The sequence below is a fragment of the Marmota monax genome, unplaced genomic scaffold (genome assembly GCF_021218885.2).
Source record: "Marmota monax isolate L192 unplaced genomic scaffold, Marmota_monax_Labrador192_F-V1.1 WCK01_AAM20220418_F8-fsc00128, whole genome shotgun sequence".
Classification (NCBI taxonomy): Eukaryota; Metazoa; Chordata; class Mammalia; order Rodentia; family Sciuridae; genus Marmota; species Marmota monax.
Window position 1 is genome coordinate 1,113,084 of NW_026693452.1, and position 11,911 is coordinate 1,124,994.

The 11,911-nt window shown below is 36.8% G+C and overlaps 1 protein-coding gene across 5 annotated transcripts in view; it reads right to left on the bottom strand.

Moving 5' to 3' along the window:
- Aff1 (ALF transcription elongation factor 1) overlaps window positions 1-11,911 on the bottom strand; it is a 187,595-nt gene that overhangs the window by 59,025 nt on the left and 116,659 nt on the right. The gene's annotated exons all lie outside the window — the stretch shown is intronic.

The following is an 11,911-nucleotide window of genomic DNA, read 5'->3' on the forward strand; positions in this document are numbered from 1 at the left end:
GGGTCTGATTTCTTGCTTCTCTTGGAATGATACTGTGAAACCATAAGGAAATGCATTGATACTAAAATAAAATATGTTGGTAAATGTCTTCTAAGCATGATATAGTGTGTTTATAATAAGCTTAAAAGACCTGGATGGAAAAAATACATCTTACTACTGAGACAGGGAGGTTCTTGGCAATATTATATTTTAAGCCTCTCAAGTTTCAACAGAGCAGCATTTTTATAACAATACTATTCTCAAAAAGGCTTAGTTATCACTAACCAGGAAATACGGCAAGCAGCAGGCAGAAGAAGGAAGCCTAAAGAGCTTAGATCCCAGATCTGGCTCTGCTACAGACTCACTCTGCAATCCTGGATAAGATTCAACCTCTTTGGGAGCATTTCCTCATTGTGATAAGGGATAATAACACCAAACCTAACCACTTCACAGGGTTGGTGTGAAGGTCAAATGTGAAAACATGGAACTTTAAAAACTGTCAAAAGTATCTATATCTATGGAATAATACACAGTGCCAAAATTAATCATCAAAACATTCTTCAACAGTGTCACAGCTTTTAAAATCAAACCTCAATAGTTTCACTATGTGAAGTTTAACTTAAAAAATTAACATAAATGCCTATTTTTCTTCAAATGTGTCACTCATACATTGCTGTTCAGTTTATTTATTTGCTGCTTAGTTAGCCCCAAATGCCTGCAACCCTCCCACTGAGCCTTCAGTTTGCAGGTGAAAAACTATCCTTTGGAAAACACTCCCTTACCCCTCAGCTGTCCAGGTGTTCTGATGTTCAGAATGCTGTATTCTGTCATTGTATCATCTCTGCTGCTTCTAGGTTACAAGTTCCATGACAGCAGGGGACAGGCTGACCTCACTGACTCATCAGTCACATGCTGCCTGCCTCACAGATGCCACAAAAAGCATTTGCTGGTATGTTTTCAACCTCAGAACTCAGAATTCAAAAATAAGTTTCTAACATTTAGGGCTTTAAAACTTAGTAGATGCTGCAGGTGTTTGAATTATAAATGATCATCTTAACAGAATAAATGGAAATAAACATAACAGGGATAAAAGGAAATTGCTTTGCATTGTCTTCACCTCAGGAATATTTAAATTACACCAAGAAACTCTTTTTTCCCAGATCAGACTGGCAAACAACCAAAAGATTGATAATACTGTATCTATGAGAGAGAGAGATGTGGGGAAATAGGCACTTGAACACTGGGACTGGTGGGAGGGCAAAGTGGTATAAACTCCAAAGACACCAGTTTGGCAGTAGCTACCAAGTTCTAATTACATATTCTCTTTGACTTACCCTGCTGACTTCTATACGTAGTACAACACGTAACTTAAACTTGCAAAGAATAAGACACTAGAAACAATCTAAATGTCTACCTGTAGGTAACTAAAAAAACTATGGCACACACCACTTTCAAAGAAATACTATGCATCTATGACAAACAATGAAGACGCTCTTTGCATACTGATTTAAGGGGGTAATCTCTAACCGATATTGTTAAGCAGGAAAAAAAACAAATAAGGGTTATTATATGCCAGCATTTGTATAAATGAAAAAGTGTCAATGAGATAAGAACAATGTATGCAGAATTTCTGATTATGTATAAAATACCATTGAGAATAATGTACAAGAAATTCATAACATCAATTTCTTCTAGAAAGAAAAAAAAGGGTGGCTGAGGAATAGAGTAAGAGGAAGATTTCCACTACATATCCATTAAAATGTATTAGTTATTCATAAATAAAAACACAAATATTAGCTTGAAAAATCTTTTTCTCAAAGGACAGTTGCATATCCTCAGCTACTTCTGTAGCTACTCAATCTCCCCAGCTCACTCCTCTGTGCTCTGGGCTTGTCCCATCTAATACCTTCTACCCAGAATTGCCGGTTACATATTCACAGGCAGCCTTACCCAGTAGACTTGATTTGCAGTCAATGCCTGGCCCCAAGCTTGCTTACTAAATCATTCTTGCTCCCCAAACTAGACTACCAAGAAGGAGAGCACGTTTTGGTTCTCCTTTCTTTTTTTTTTTAATCAAACTTAAATACTCCAGACATATCTGAAACACACAAAGCCGTGCAGTATTGTTAAGAGGAAAAAATAAAATTAAGGCATGTTAAAGTTAGTGTTATGCAAATAAATACATGGGTTTACATGGAGATACTATAATCATCATTTCTAAGAGACAGATTAGAGGGGGAGACCAATAATCTTGGCTGAGCAAGGTTTTGACATAAAATTAATTGTATTCTGCAAATATGCAATAAATTCCCTGAACAACTAAGCCTGTTCCAAGAACATGCTCCTAAGTGCTGGGTGTGCCTACTTCGGCTGGAACAGGTATAAAAGGACTAGCAGTACTGCTTCTTCAGAAGCAACATGCCCTTTGGGCAACTGTGTAAATGCCTTACCTCCACACCCAGAATTTTAGGATAAGAGTTTTTAAGATCCCTGGACAGATATACAGGCATGCTTATAGACCAAATTAAAACAAGAACAACAGCAACTGTGCTACAGACTATTAATATGGAAGGAGGGATACTAAACTAGAAAACAAGGAATAAGTCACCTTAGACTGTGTTGTCATTTAAATTGTAAAATCAACTTTATTTTTTCCTTTTCTGGTGCATTACAATTATAAACAATGGTAGAATCCATTATTATATGCAAAAGTAAATTGAACTATTAAATTCTCCCTTAAAATTATTAATCTCACTTCATCCCTCCCCAGATATTTTTGAATAACTAAGACTAGCTTCCTAAAGGCAGAAGCTGGGATTTTAGTCAGCTCCATATTCTCCAAGGCTTAGCATAATTCTTGACTAACATAGATAAGCAATTAATATCTGGGAAATGAATGGACTTGATTTTTGTTATCTCATCGCATTACAAATGAAATTCAGAAACATAAGCCAACCAAAAAGGAATTACAGAGTTACCTTATAATGAACTCTCAATTTTTTCCTGGGAAGCAGTATATGTGTACTCATATTCGCAACTTCAGAGAACAAAGGTATTTTTTAAGATACAGAAATCATTAATTTAAAAAGAAAGTAATATATTTTAATTACAATTCATCAATTACCACCACTATTGCAATCAGATGTTTTCACTTACACTAGTTGCCCAAATGTAGTTTAAGGATGTGAATTTCTCATAAAGCAAAGTTTCACATGTAAGAGTAACAGCAGATCTCTGGTTGGGAAAATCAAGCATTATACTTGGGTGGGGTGAAGGAAGGGTGTGTCTCTCCCTGAGACAGGAGATAAAGAAAAACTCCAAGATAAACACTAAGAGAGAATACTGGAAGTTTGAAAGATGTACTAGCACCCCAATTCATTTAATAAGTGAGAGCCTATAGCCCCAATTTTTTAAAGTATAGGTAAAATGCTATTTTATAAGCAAACTACAATATTTCCTTATCTTTCACCAACTGAGGTAAAAATAGGCTCAAAATGGAAAAAAAAAAAAAAACCTAAAATGTTACTGAAACTTACAAAACCTTATAGGAAGAAGTCTTTTGAAGTATTGGTCTTTCAAGATCAATATGATGGCTGGGTGCAGTGGCACACAACTATAACCCCAGCTACTGGGCAGGCTGATGAAGGAGGATCTCAAATTCAAGGAGAAACTTCTACAACTTAGTGAGACCCGTCTCAACATTAAAAAATAAGAAGGGCTGGGGACATAGCTCAGTAGTAGAAGCACCCCTGGGTTCAATCTTCAGTACCTGAGGGGAGAAGGGAGGTCAATATGAACAATTAGAGAATTTGTTGTTCATTTCTAGTTACTTTGATTATAACAGTGAAATAATTTGCTCTAATTAATGTCATAAAGATAATTTATTTTTCTGAAGCATATAAAAATTTGTAAAAGCTCAATTTGTATTAAGTGAGCTACTTGAAACAATCTGGTAATTCCGTTTTGAGCTCTATTAAGAGACATTATTTATCATTATAAAACCTAAGGATTCTAGTTCTTGAGATCTGGTTTAAATAACTGAAAACCAGGAGTAGCGTTCTCTACATATAGAACTGTCTTGAACACTCCCTGGATACAAATATGCAAATAATGAGAGAGTAATAAAAGTGCTGGTTTCACCAGTTTTACTGCTAATAAAACTACTACATGAGACCATATGTGAGTTTGCAATTTTAAATGTTTGCAAGCTTTCAAGTACAATCACATAAAAGATTACCCATTTTAAAAATACTATTTAGTGATAATGCATCATATGGAATAATATTTTCATCACTTATTATTTATGACAATATGTCAACTAACTTCACAGTGCAAAAGTTAAGAAGTTGGGGTATATACCTGGGATAGGTTTAAATTCACTTAAAACCAAGTACTTGACTGGAAAATGGTTTAAAAAAAAAATAAAATAAAATTTTAAAAAAACCTCTTACCACTGTTGAGAATAAATATGTCTAATCTCAGTTACTTGCCAACTTCCTAACTATTGATGTGAACTATTACATTCACTTTATAATAGGAGGAATCAGAAATCCCCCAATGGTCTCAGGCTCTAAAACACTGTGCCTTTGATGAAAAATCACATGAGGCCCCATGAAGCCCATTGTAGGCAGAGCAGCCATGAATGATTTAGTAAGCAGGGCTAAAAAAGGCACCATTTAAAAAAAAAAAAAAAAAAGAAAAAAGCCCCACAAAGAACAAGTCTAGACATTCCATCCCAGTGGTAATAAACTGACAAGGTCTTTCAAATGGCCTAAACTATCCGATCTTCCCCATCCACGACCAATTCTACTTATTAAAACAGCCTTCAAAGTACTTGGGGGAAGGATTTTTTTAATTTTAGAGTGGAAACATCAATTGTGGGAAGAACAAGCAGCCTTCCAACTGCAATCTCTCATTACGGCAGAGTGTGAAACTGCAGTGGGATATGCCTTCTGCATGCTCTCTACCTCCAGCCTGCCCTGCACACGCACGCACGCACTCACTCTCACAAATCATATTAACGGATGGTTCTAGGTCTAAAACAACACTACTAAATTACTTAGTCAACCATGACAGGATTTATAGATACATAAACCTGTATTACTGCTCCCTCTTTAAAGTGTATGTGTCTATCAAATTTAAGTGGTTAACACTGTTTAGGAGCCATGTCTAATTCCGTTTCACAGGGGGGCCTGGACATTGTTTTCATAGCTGAGCATAAGCTAAGATTTCAGAGGTACCAGGAAAGGAAAAAACCAAAAACTTTCCATGCGTTTCTGGAGGAGGTTGAAAGAAAGTGAAGTCATAGGAATATGATAAACCGTTTAATCCACGCTTTGTCTGAAAGGACATAAAGATTTTATCCTGGGCTTATCCCAGCAGCAATATCAGCAGCCTCCTCTGGGTTAGGTGTTGGTTGTCTGACTCCTGGCATGGATTGTTTGGAAAAACAAAAACCAAAATCCAGTAGAAAAGAAAAGAAAATTACTGTAGTGGTAGTCTAGAGGCATGAATACTCTGAGGAAACCAACCAAGCTTCAAATTGCCCAGGGGGATTACTGATACTATGACAAACACAGAGGAGAGAATGCAAATAGAGATGACTGGCCCTTCTATCTTAAATCTAAACTATTTCAACAAGTTCCTCTTAAACAAAAAACAAAAAACAAACTTTAATGTTGAGTAACAAACAACCATGTTAACTGCTAGTGTTTACAAAAATCTATTCTAGAAATGTACAACTCATTTCCTATCAGAACATTATGAGTGGTTATGATCATTCATATAATCCTATCAAACACATCTAAACTTAAGGGTCTATTTTGCTTTTCTATAACCCATTAAAAATCAGATCAGTCATTAAACAACAACAACAACAAAACTTGGTAATTTCACTGAATCCCAAATAAGAATTAATAATCTTTTCCTGCATTATGTTTATATATAAATTTGTTCTGGGAGTATAGACAAACTGCATCAGACTTCCCACAAAGTTTATCTGGTGCATTAACGAACCGGTGAAAATATATTTAATAACAAAGTTTTGAACAAACAGTTGCTCAAGGAGCACCAATATTTATCCATCTATCCATCCAGTTACTTATTTATGTGGCAGTAGTGGGAATTGAGCCCAGAACCTTGTGCACATTATGGAAGGGCTCTAACCACAGAGCTACATCCCCAGCTCTTTCTATTTGGAGAAAGAATCTTGCTAAGTTGCCATGGTAGGTCTAGAACTTGGGGTCTTCCTGCCTCAGTCTCCCAAGTAGTTGAGATTATAGGTATGTACCACCACGTCCACCTTGTTCTTTTTAATACACCCAGAAGGCAGAGTAGATATATAAGTAAGAGTTATTTTTAATTTTCTAACTAGACATTTAATATATGACAAAGAAAATTTCTTATAAAATAAAATGTACTGTAATCTTCCTGAATTTAAAGCTATCATGATTCTAAAAGTTAGGGAACAATAGGGTTTGTCCCCATTTTGAAACATGAAGCAGTCTGTCACTCTTCTCAAATCTTTCTCCATTTTAATATAATTCTCTCACCATCTGTTTCTCACTTCCCATATGGGCTCATATATGGGCACATGCAATGAAAAAGTTTAAAAAGTAACTCAGAGCACTTGACTCTGAACTCCAACCTCCTGAGTATTTCAAGGCAAAACATAATTCAATCCCATTCTTCTAAACTTCAAAATTCTTACATTTACTGTCTTTCCCATTTTCTACCTTTCCTCCTATACTCTTCTAGAATACAGAACCTAGATGCCAGAGAAGAGATGATATGGAAAACAGGCAATCACTCTCACAGTAACAACAAAAGCAACTCCCTTGAAAACTGCCTTTAAAAGCTGGGAGAATCACACCAGCAGAGGTAAATTATGTCTTAGTGGTACATGACTCCAACTCTGTCCCTCCTGAATATTTCATACACCTGGCACACAGTCCATGGGAAAATGCTCGTGAAGTCCACTGCATTTCCTTCCTGACATCATAATCACATGGCCAGCTGGGGGGACAGAGATGGACACATGCCCTTTTTAAAAAATGTTTTTAAGGTTCTTTTGAATTAAATTTCTTACGAGTATATAGTAACATCCTCCATAAAGTGAGCTGTATCATTTTAAATAACCACAATCATGCTGTCTACAGTAAGTGAACCTGAAAAGATTTAGATTGGCTTCTGAATAGCTGCGTCTTACCTGTTTTCTCATTTCTTTTAGTTCTACTTTATACAGGCATCTCAAAGTCAAATACTTATTTCTTTAATAAAAATTTCTTTCAAGTGTTTTGTAGAATGAAATATACCAGTTTTCTGGACTTCACTAGAACAACCCTGTCTTTAAAAGAAATTACTTGCGGCAAACTTAAAGTCACTAGAAAACACTGTTGCCTCTTAAATCTGCTTACAATAGGTCCTCCAGTTCATTTTATGACATAGTCTCTACTCAAAAAAGCCAAAAGAAAGTTTAAACTACATTCAATCAAGGAAGTATTTAAACCATAATTATTTGGGGGTTCTCTCTCCTTTTTCATTGCTTTTGGCTGATTTCACTACAGCTAAACCATAAAATAAACAAGATCTATCTTCTAAGAGGGAAAAATGGAAACACTGTCATCTTTTATTAGCTTTTACATCACATAAATTTACACCCCTTACCGATGCAGACTATGTGATCACAAACTCTCTGAATAAATCAGTAAGAACATAAAACATAAAGTACACTGAAGTTTCTAGAGCATACCTGCCTGCATCCAAGTGAGATTACTTTGAAATTTTCCTATACTGATGAAAGCTGGTACTACCTGTATGTTAAAACTTGGGTGGAAGGCTCCTCAATCTTTTAAATCAGACTTAAATTATATATATCTCCTTTAAAAAAAAAAGTCATCAACATTTGTCAACTCATTCAGAAATTTAAGACCAGAACTTGAAAGATGAAGAAAAAAATCAAGTGGTAAGGAATTATTAAATGTTTATGTTCTTAATTTCTTTAAAATACATTGCCAAAAATGTTATAATTTTCTACAAATACAAAACTATATTTTCTCTACTGTTGCTCCCATTTTATTTCATAAGGGAGGGAAGAAAGGAGGCAGGAAGAAGGGAAACAAGGAGAATCCATAATTCAAACCAACAACCATCAAATCTCAAGAGGTATTATAAGCCTCCAGAGGCTGACCAAAAAAAAGCCACCCCACCGCACCTGTGTGCTATCAAGTTTGTACAAAAGGAGGGAACATGGGAGGGGCCAAATACCTATGGCTGGAAAGCTATTTACCTTGTTTATAAACTCATACACAGCACACTAAACCACAGAGGATCCTCTGATGCCTCTCTGATGTTAACCACTAACAGAGCAAGCAAAGGAGAAGGTGAGAAGAGGAGACAGACAGACACACCCACAAATTCTAAGGCCTCACACTCTTGCCGGATTTCATTATGCCCAGCGGCCCCACCTGAACCTCAGGTTGCGTACTTACTGCGGGGAGGCTAAACACTTACCTCTGTGAGCATGCCTTTTTGAATTCCTACATGGCAAAAAAGCTTTTCTGTTTTCACACATCCCCTTGCTAACCCTACTCGATGCTACTAGGCCACTGTCGTTTGTGCTGGCGACTGTGATGGCGGCCCTGACACAGAGAACTTTGCATGTCTTCCCTGGTACTGAGCCATAAGAAGCAGCGATTGCTCCCAGGCACAACTCCCCTGGCTCTGCTCCTAAAAATGCTCTCTCAAGTATACCGTTGCTTAGCAATATTTGCCTTCCCCCTGTACATTTGAAATTGGCAACATCTGTCCCTTTGGCAATTTTGACTTGTGCAAAGCACCATGTGTATAGTTTAAAAACATACGGTTTTACGAAATGGGCAGCTTCCTCAACTCCTCCTGCCTTCCCACAAAACCAGGGACGTAAAGACTCCAAAATGGTTTACTCTTTAGTTTGCTTTCAAGGCCAATAGAACAATCTACAGGATTTAAGGCAGCTGGTAGCCTATAAGCAAAATATTTAGGCCACCAGTGGGAGTTCCTATTAAACTCCAACTAATAAGTACTGTGTCTACACAATTACACCTGAGGACGTGTCTGAAATAAAAATCCCATTTAGTTAGAATTAGTTCTGAAGGAAATTGTTATCACAAGGCATTATGTGATAAATGTATCATTAGTTAAGACACAAGGAAATTCACAGATTAGATACAGACAATTTTTTTTCTTTCTTTTTGGGGGGGCTGGGGAACGAACCCAAGTGTCCACACGTGAAACCAAAGTGTGCTAGCTAAGCTCTCTACCACTGGATTGCACACCCAGCCCATGGCACAACAATTTTCAGGCTCATATTATAACCACACTTCAGAAACAAAAATGTAAAGGCACACACACAGAGCACACTGATACAGGAAATTTATAATTGCATGGAAGAAAAAAAAATCATGTAACTTCAATATTATGGATTTCAAAACAAAATATCCTAAATTTCCTAAGTTTATTATTCATTCCCAACATAGTCATCCTAGTATTTTATGTAGGTTACTCATTAACACTAAAGTTGCTCATAACAATATAATTTTATACATAAGGGATAAAAACACAAAAATTAAAACTTTTATTGGTGGTATTCTAGTTCTACATATGATTTTACTAGCACATTTGATGGGGAAATAAAAATCAGAGTGAGAAAAAGCATAAAAGTCCATTAAGAACTGAACTATGCTCTGTGCATTCAAACTTTGGCATGTGGACATTTTTTGTTCCTTTAAACAAATCAGACTACAATTTTCCTTTTAGCTTAAGCCAAACCAATTCTGACGTATTAGAAACACATGTTTTCAAAGAAATTCTACCGGAACTGAGTTCCAACTATAAAGGGCAGGCTAACCTTTTTGTTCTCATCAAGTCTATCTGAATGCTTACAGAAGCAGAAAAGACTGAGTGATACCTGTTGACATTAAAAATACATCCAGCAGGTCCTTTACCCTGTGCATTTAACAATGTCCCTGAAACCTCACAACATGTATGAATGTGTTTAAGTAGAACATCCATTCAACACTCTAGAATCCACGTCTCACCACAGGCCATCACTCTCTACTTGCTGAATACAAACAGTATTTGTTAAGTTATCCTTTATTGCATGTTATAGTAGAAACATGTGCAGACTTTGAAAACTGGGGGACTAAGAAATTTCAGATATTCGTCAAGGTCATCTACTTTCTGGCTATGCAGGATAGTGCTTATGAGGAAGATTCTCAGTCAGACACGTGAGCTTCCAGCCACAGCTCTACCATAGACGGACAATTTAGCGCACTGTTTGGGAATGGCTTGAACATAGTGCTTGGGCACGGAGGACACTCCTAATAAAATATAGATGTGATCATTTTTATCACTATCTTCCAGTGATATGAAAGCCTCATTCCTTTCCTTTCTTTCATTCTGCTATATTCCCTTTTCTCCTCCTCCTCTATGAAACCACCAGAGACCCTTCAGCTCTGAAGAAGCCATCACCTACTTGACACCTGCATCTGCAACACATTCCTAATAAATTCTGAATTAACTGATGTGAGGGAAACATCATATCCTTAGAGGCTGGGATCCTGGGTTTTGTGGGGTGAGGAGGATAAAGGGAGCCAGGGCAGGTGCTGTGGCGCTGTCCAGCACACAAGTGCTGATATACGCTGCAGGCTGGGGTGAGAATGCCTACAAGGCACCCCTCAAGCCAGGCCATTTATTGGACAAAGAGAACAAAACAGCTGTCCCTATGAAGAGCCCCAGGGCTGGGAGAAGAAAGCAAGGCTAGCCATGTCAGTACCACCTTTCTCCTTGACTGTCCCTTTACAGAGTCTTCAGGGCAGTGATGAGCCACTAGAAACCAAACACTGGAATTTAACCAATTACTGGAGTAAATCTCCATACTGTGGCTTTGGACATGAGTCCTACTCTTTAGGAAAAAATGCCAGAAATTTATCCCATGTTGCTAATCAATAATTAAAAATTATAGGCCAATAAGGCAAATAAAACACAGGCTATAACACCTTTTTATAAAAATCTTCTCAATTTGCTGGGTGTGGTGGTGCAAGCCTGTAATCCCAGCTACTCAGGAGACTGAGGCAATGGGATCACAAGTTCAAGGCCAGACTGGGCTACTTAGGGAGACCCTGTCTCAAAATAAAAACTACAGGGGGCTGAAGAGAGTTGGATATGTATGTAGCTCAGTGGTAGAACACCCCTGGGTTCAATCCTCAGTAAAAAAGAAAAAAATCATCTATGTTTTTATTACCACATAGTGATATGATAGCATTCTACCCTATTCTGATATCCTGAAAGAAAGAATCTTTATGGCCCTTATATTGTTTTCACCTCTGAAAATGTTCAAATAGACTCTTAAACCCAGTCTCCTTTGAGTCTACTAAAACTAACAACCTTCAGGACAATCGATGGCATAGTCAAAAACACATTTAAAATAGCTGATATCATGAAAATATTCCTCACTCAAGAAAAAAGTTTTTTCAGTAAGGTATTATCAGCAATAGTAAAAACATTTATTAACAGGTGGTCAGGGAAAAGAAGAGGGAAGAAAATAATAAGCAAAATTTTGTACTGATTTAAGTTCTTTAAGCATAAGGAAAACCTTCACTGGTGAAGACAAGTTTATTTTTCTTCTATGACACTCTCCCATCTCTAACTGGAACTTCATACTTCATGTATGAAGTTCTACCACTAGAGAGAATAGTCCAGAATATACTTAGTGGTTGCCACACTGCTTTGATAATTACACCATATCATAGTGTTACATATTTTTTAAAAATAGTTTATGGTCAACTCATCTTTTTACTTTTACCTAGGCTGAATATGCTAGTATAATTTTTTTTCTAATTTATATTAAGAGTCAACAAGATTGTTGTCCCCAATCTCTTTTAGAAAAGATAGT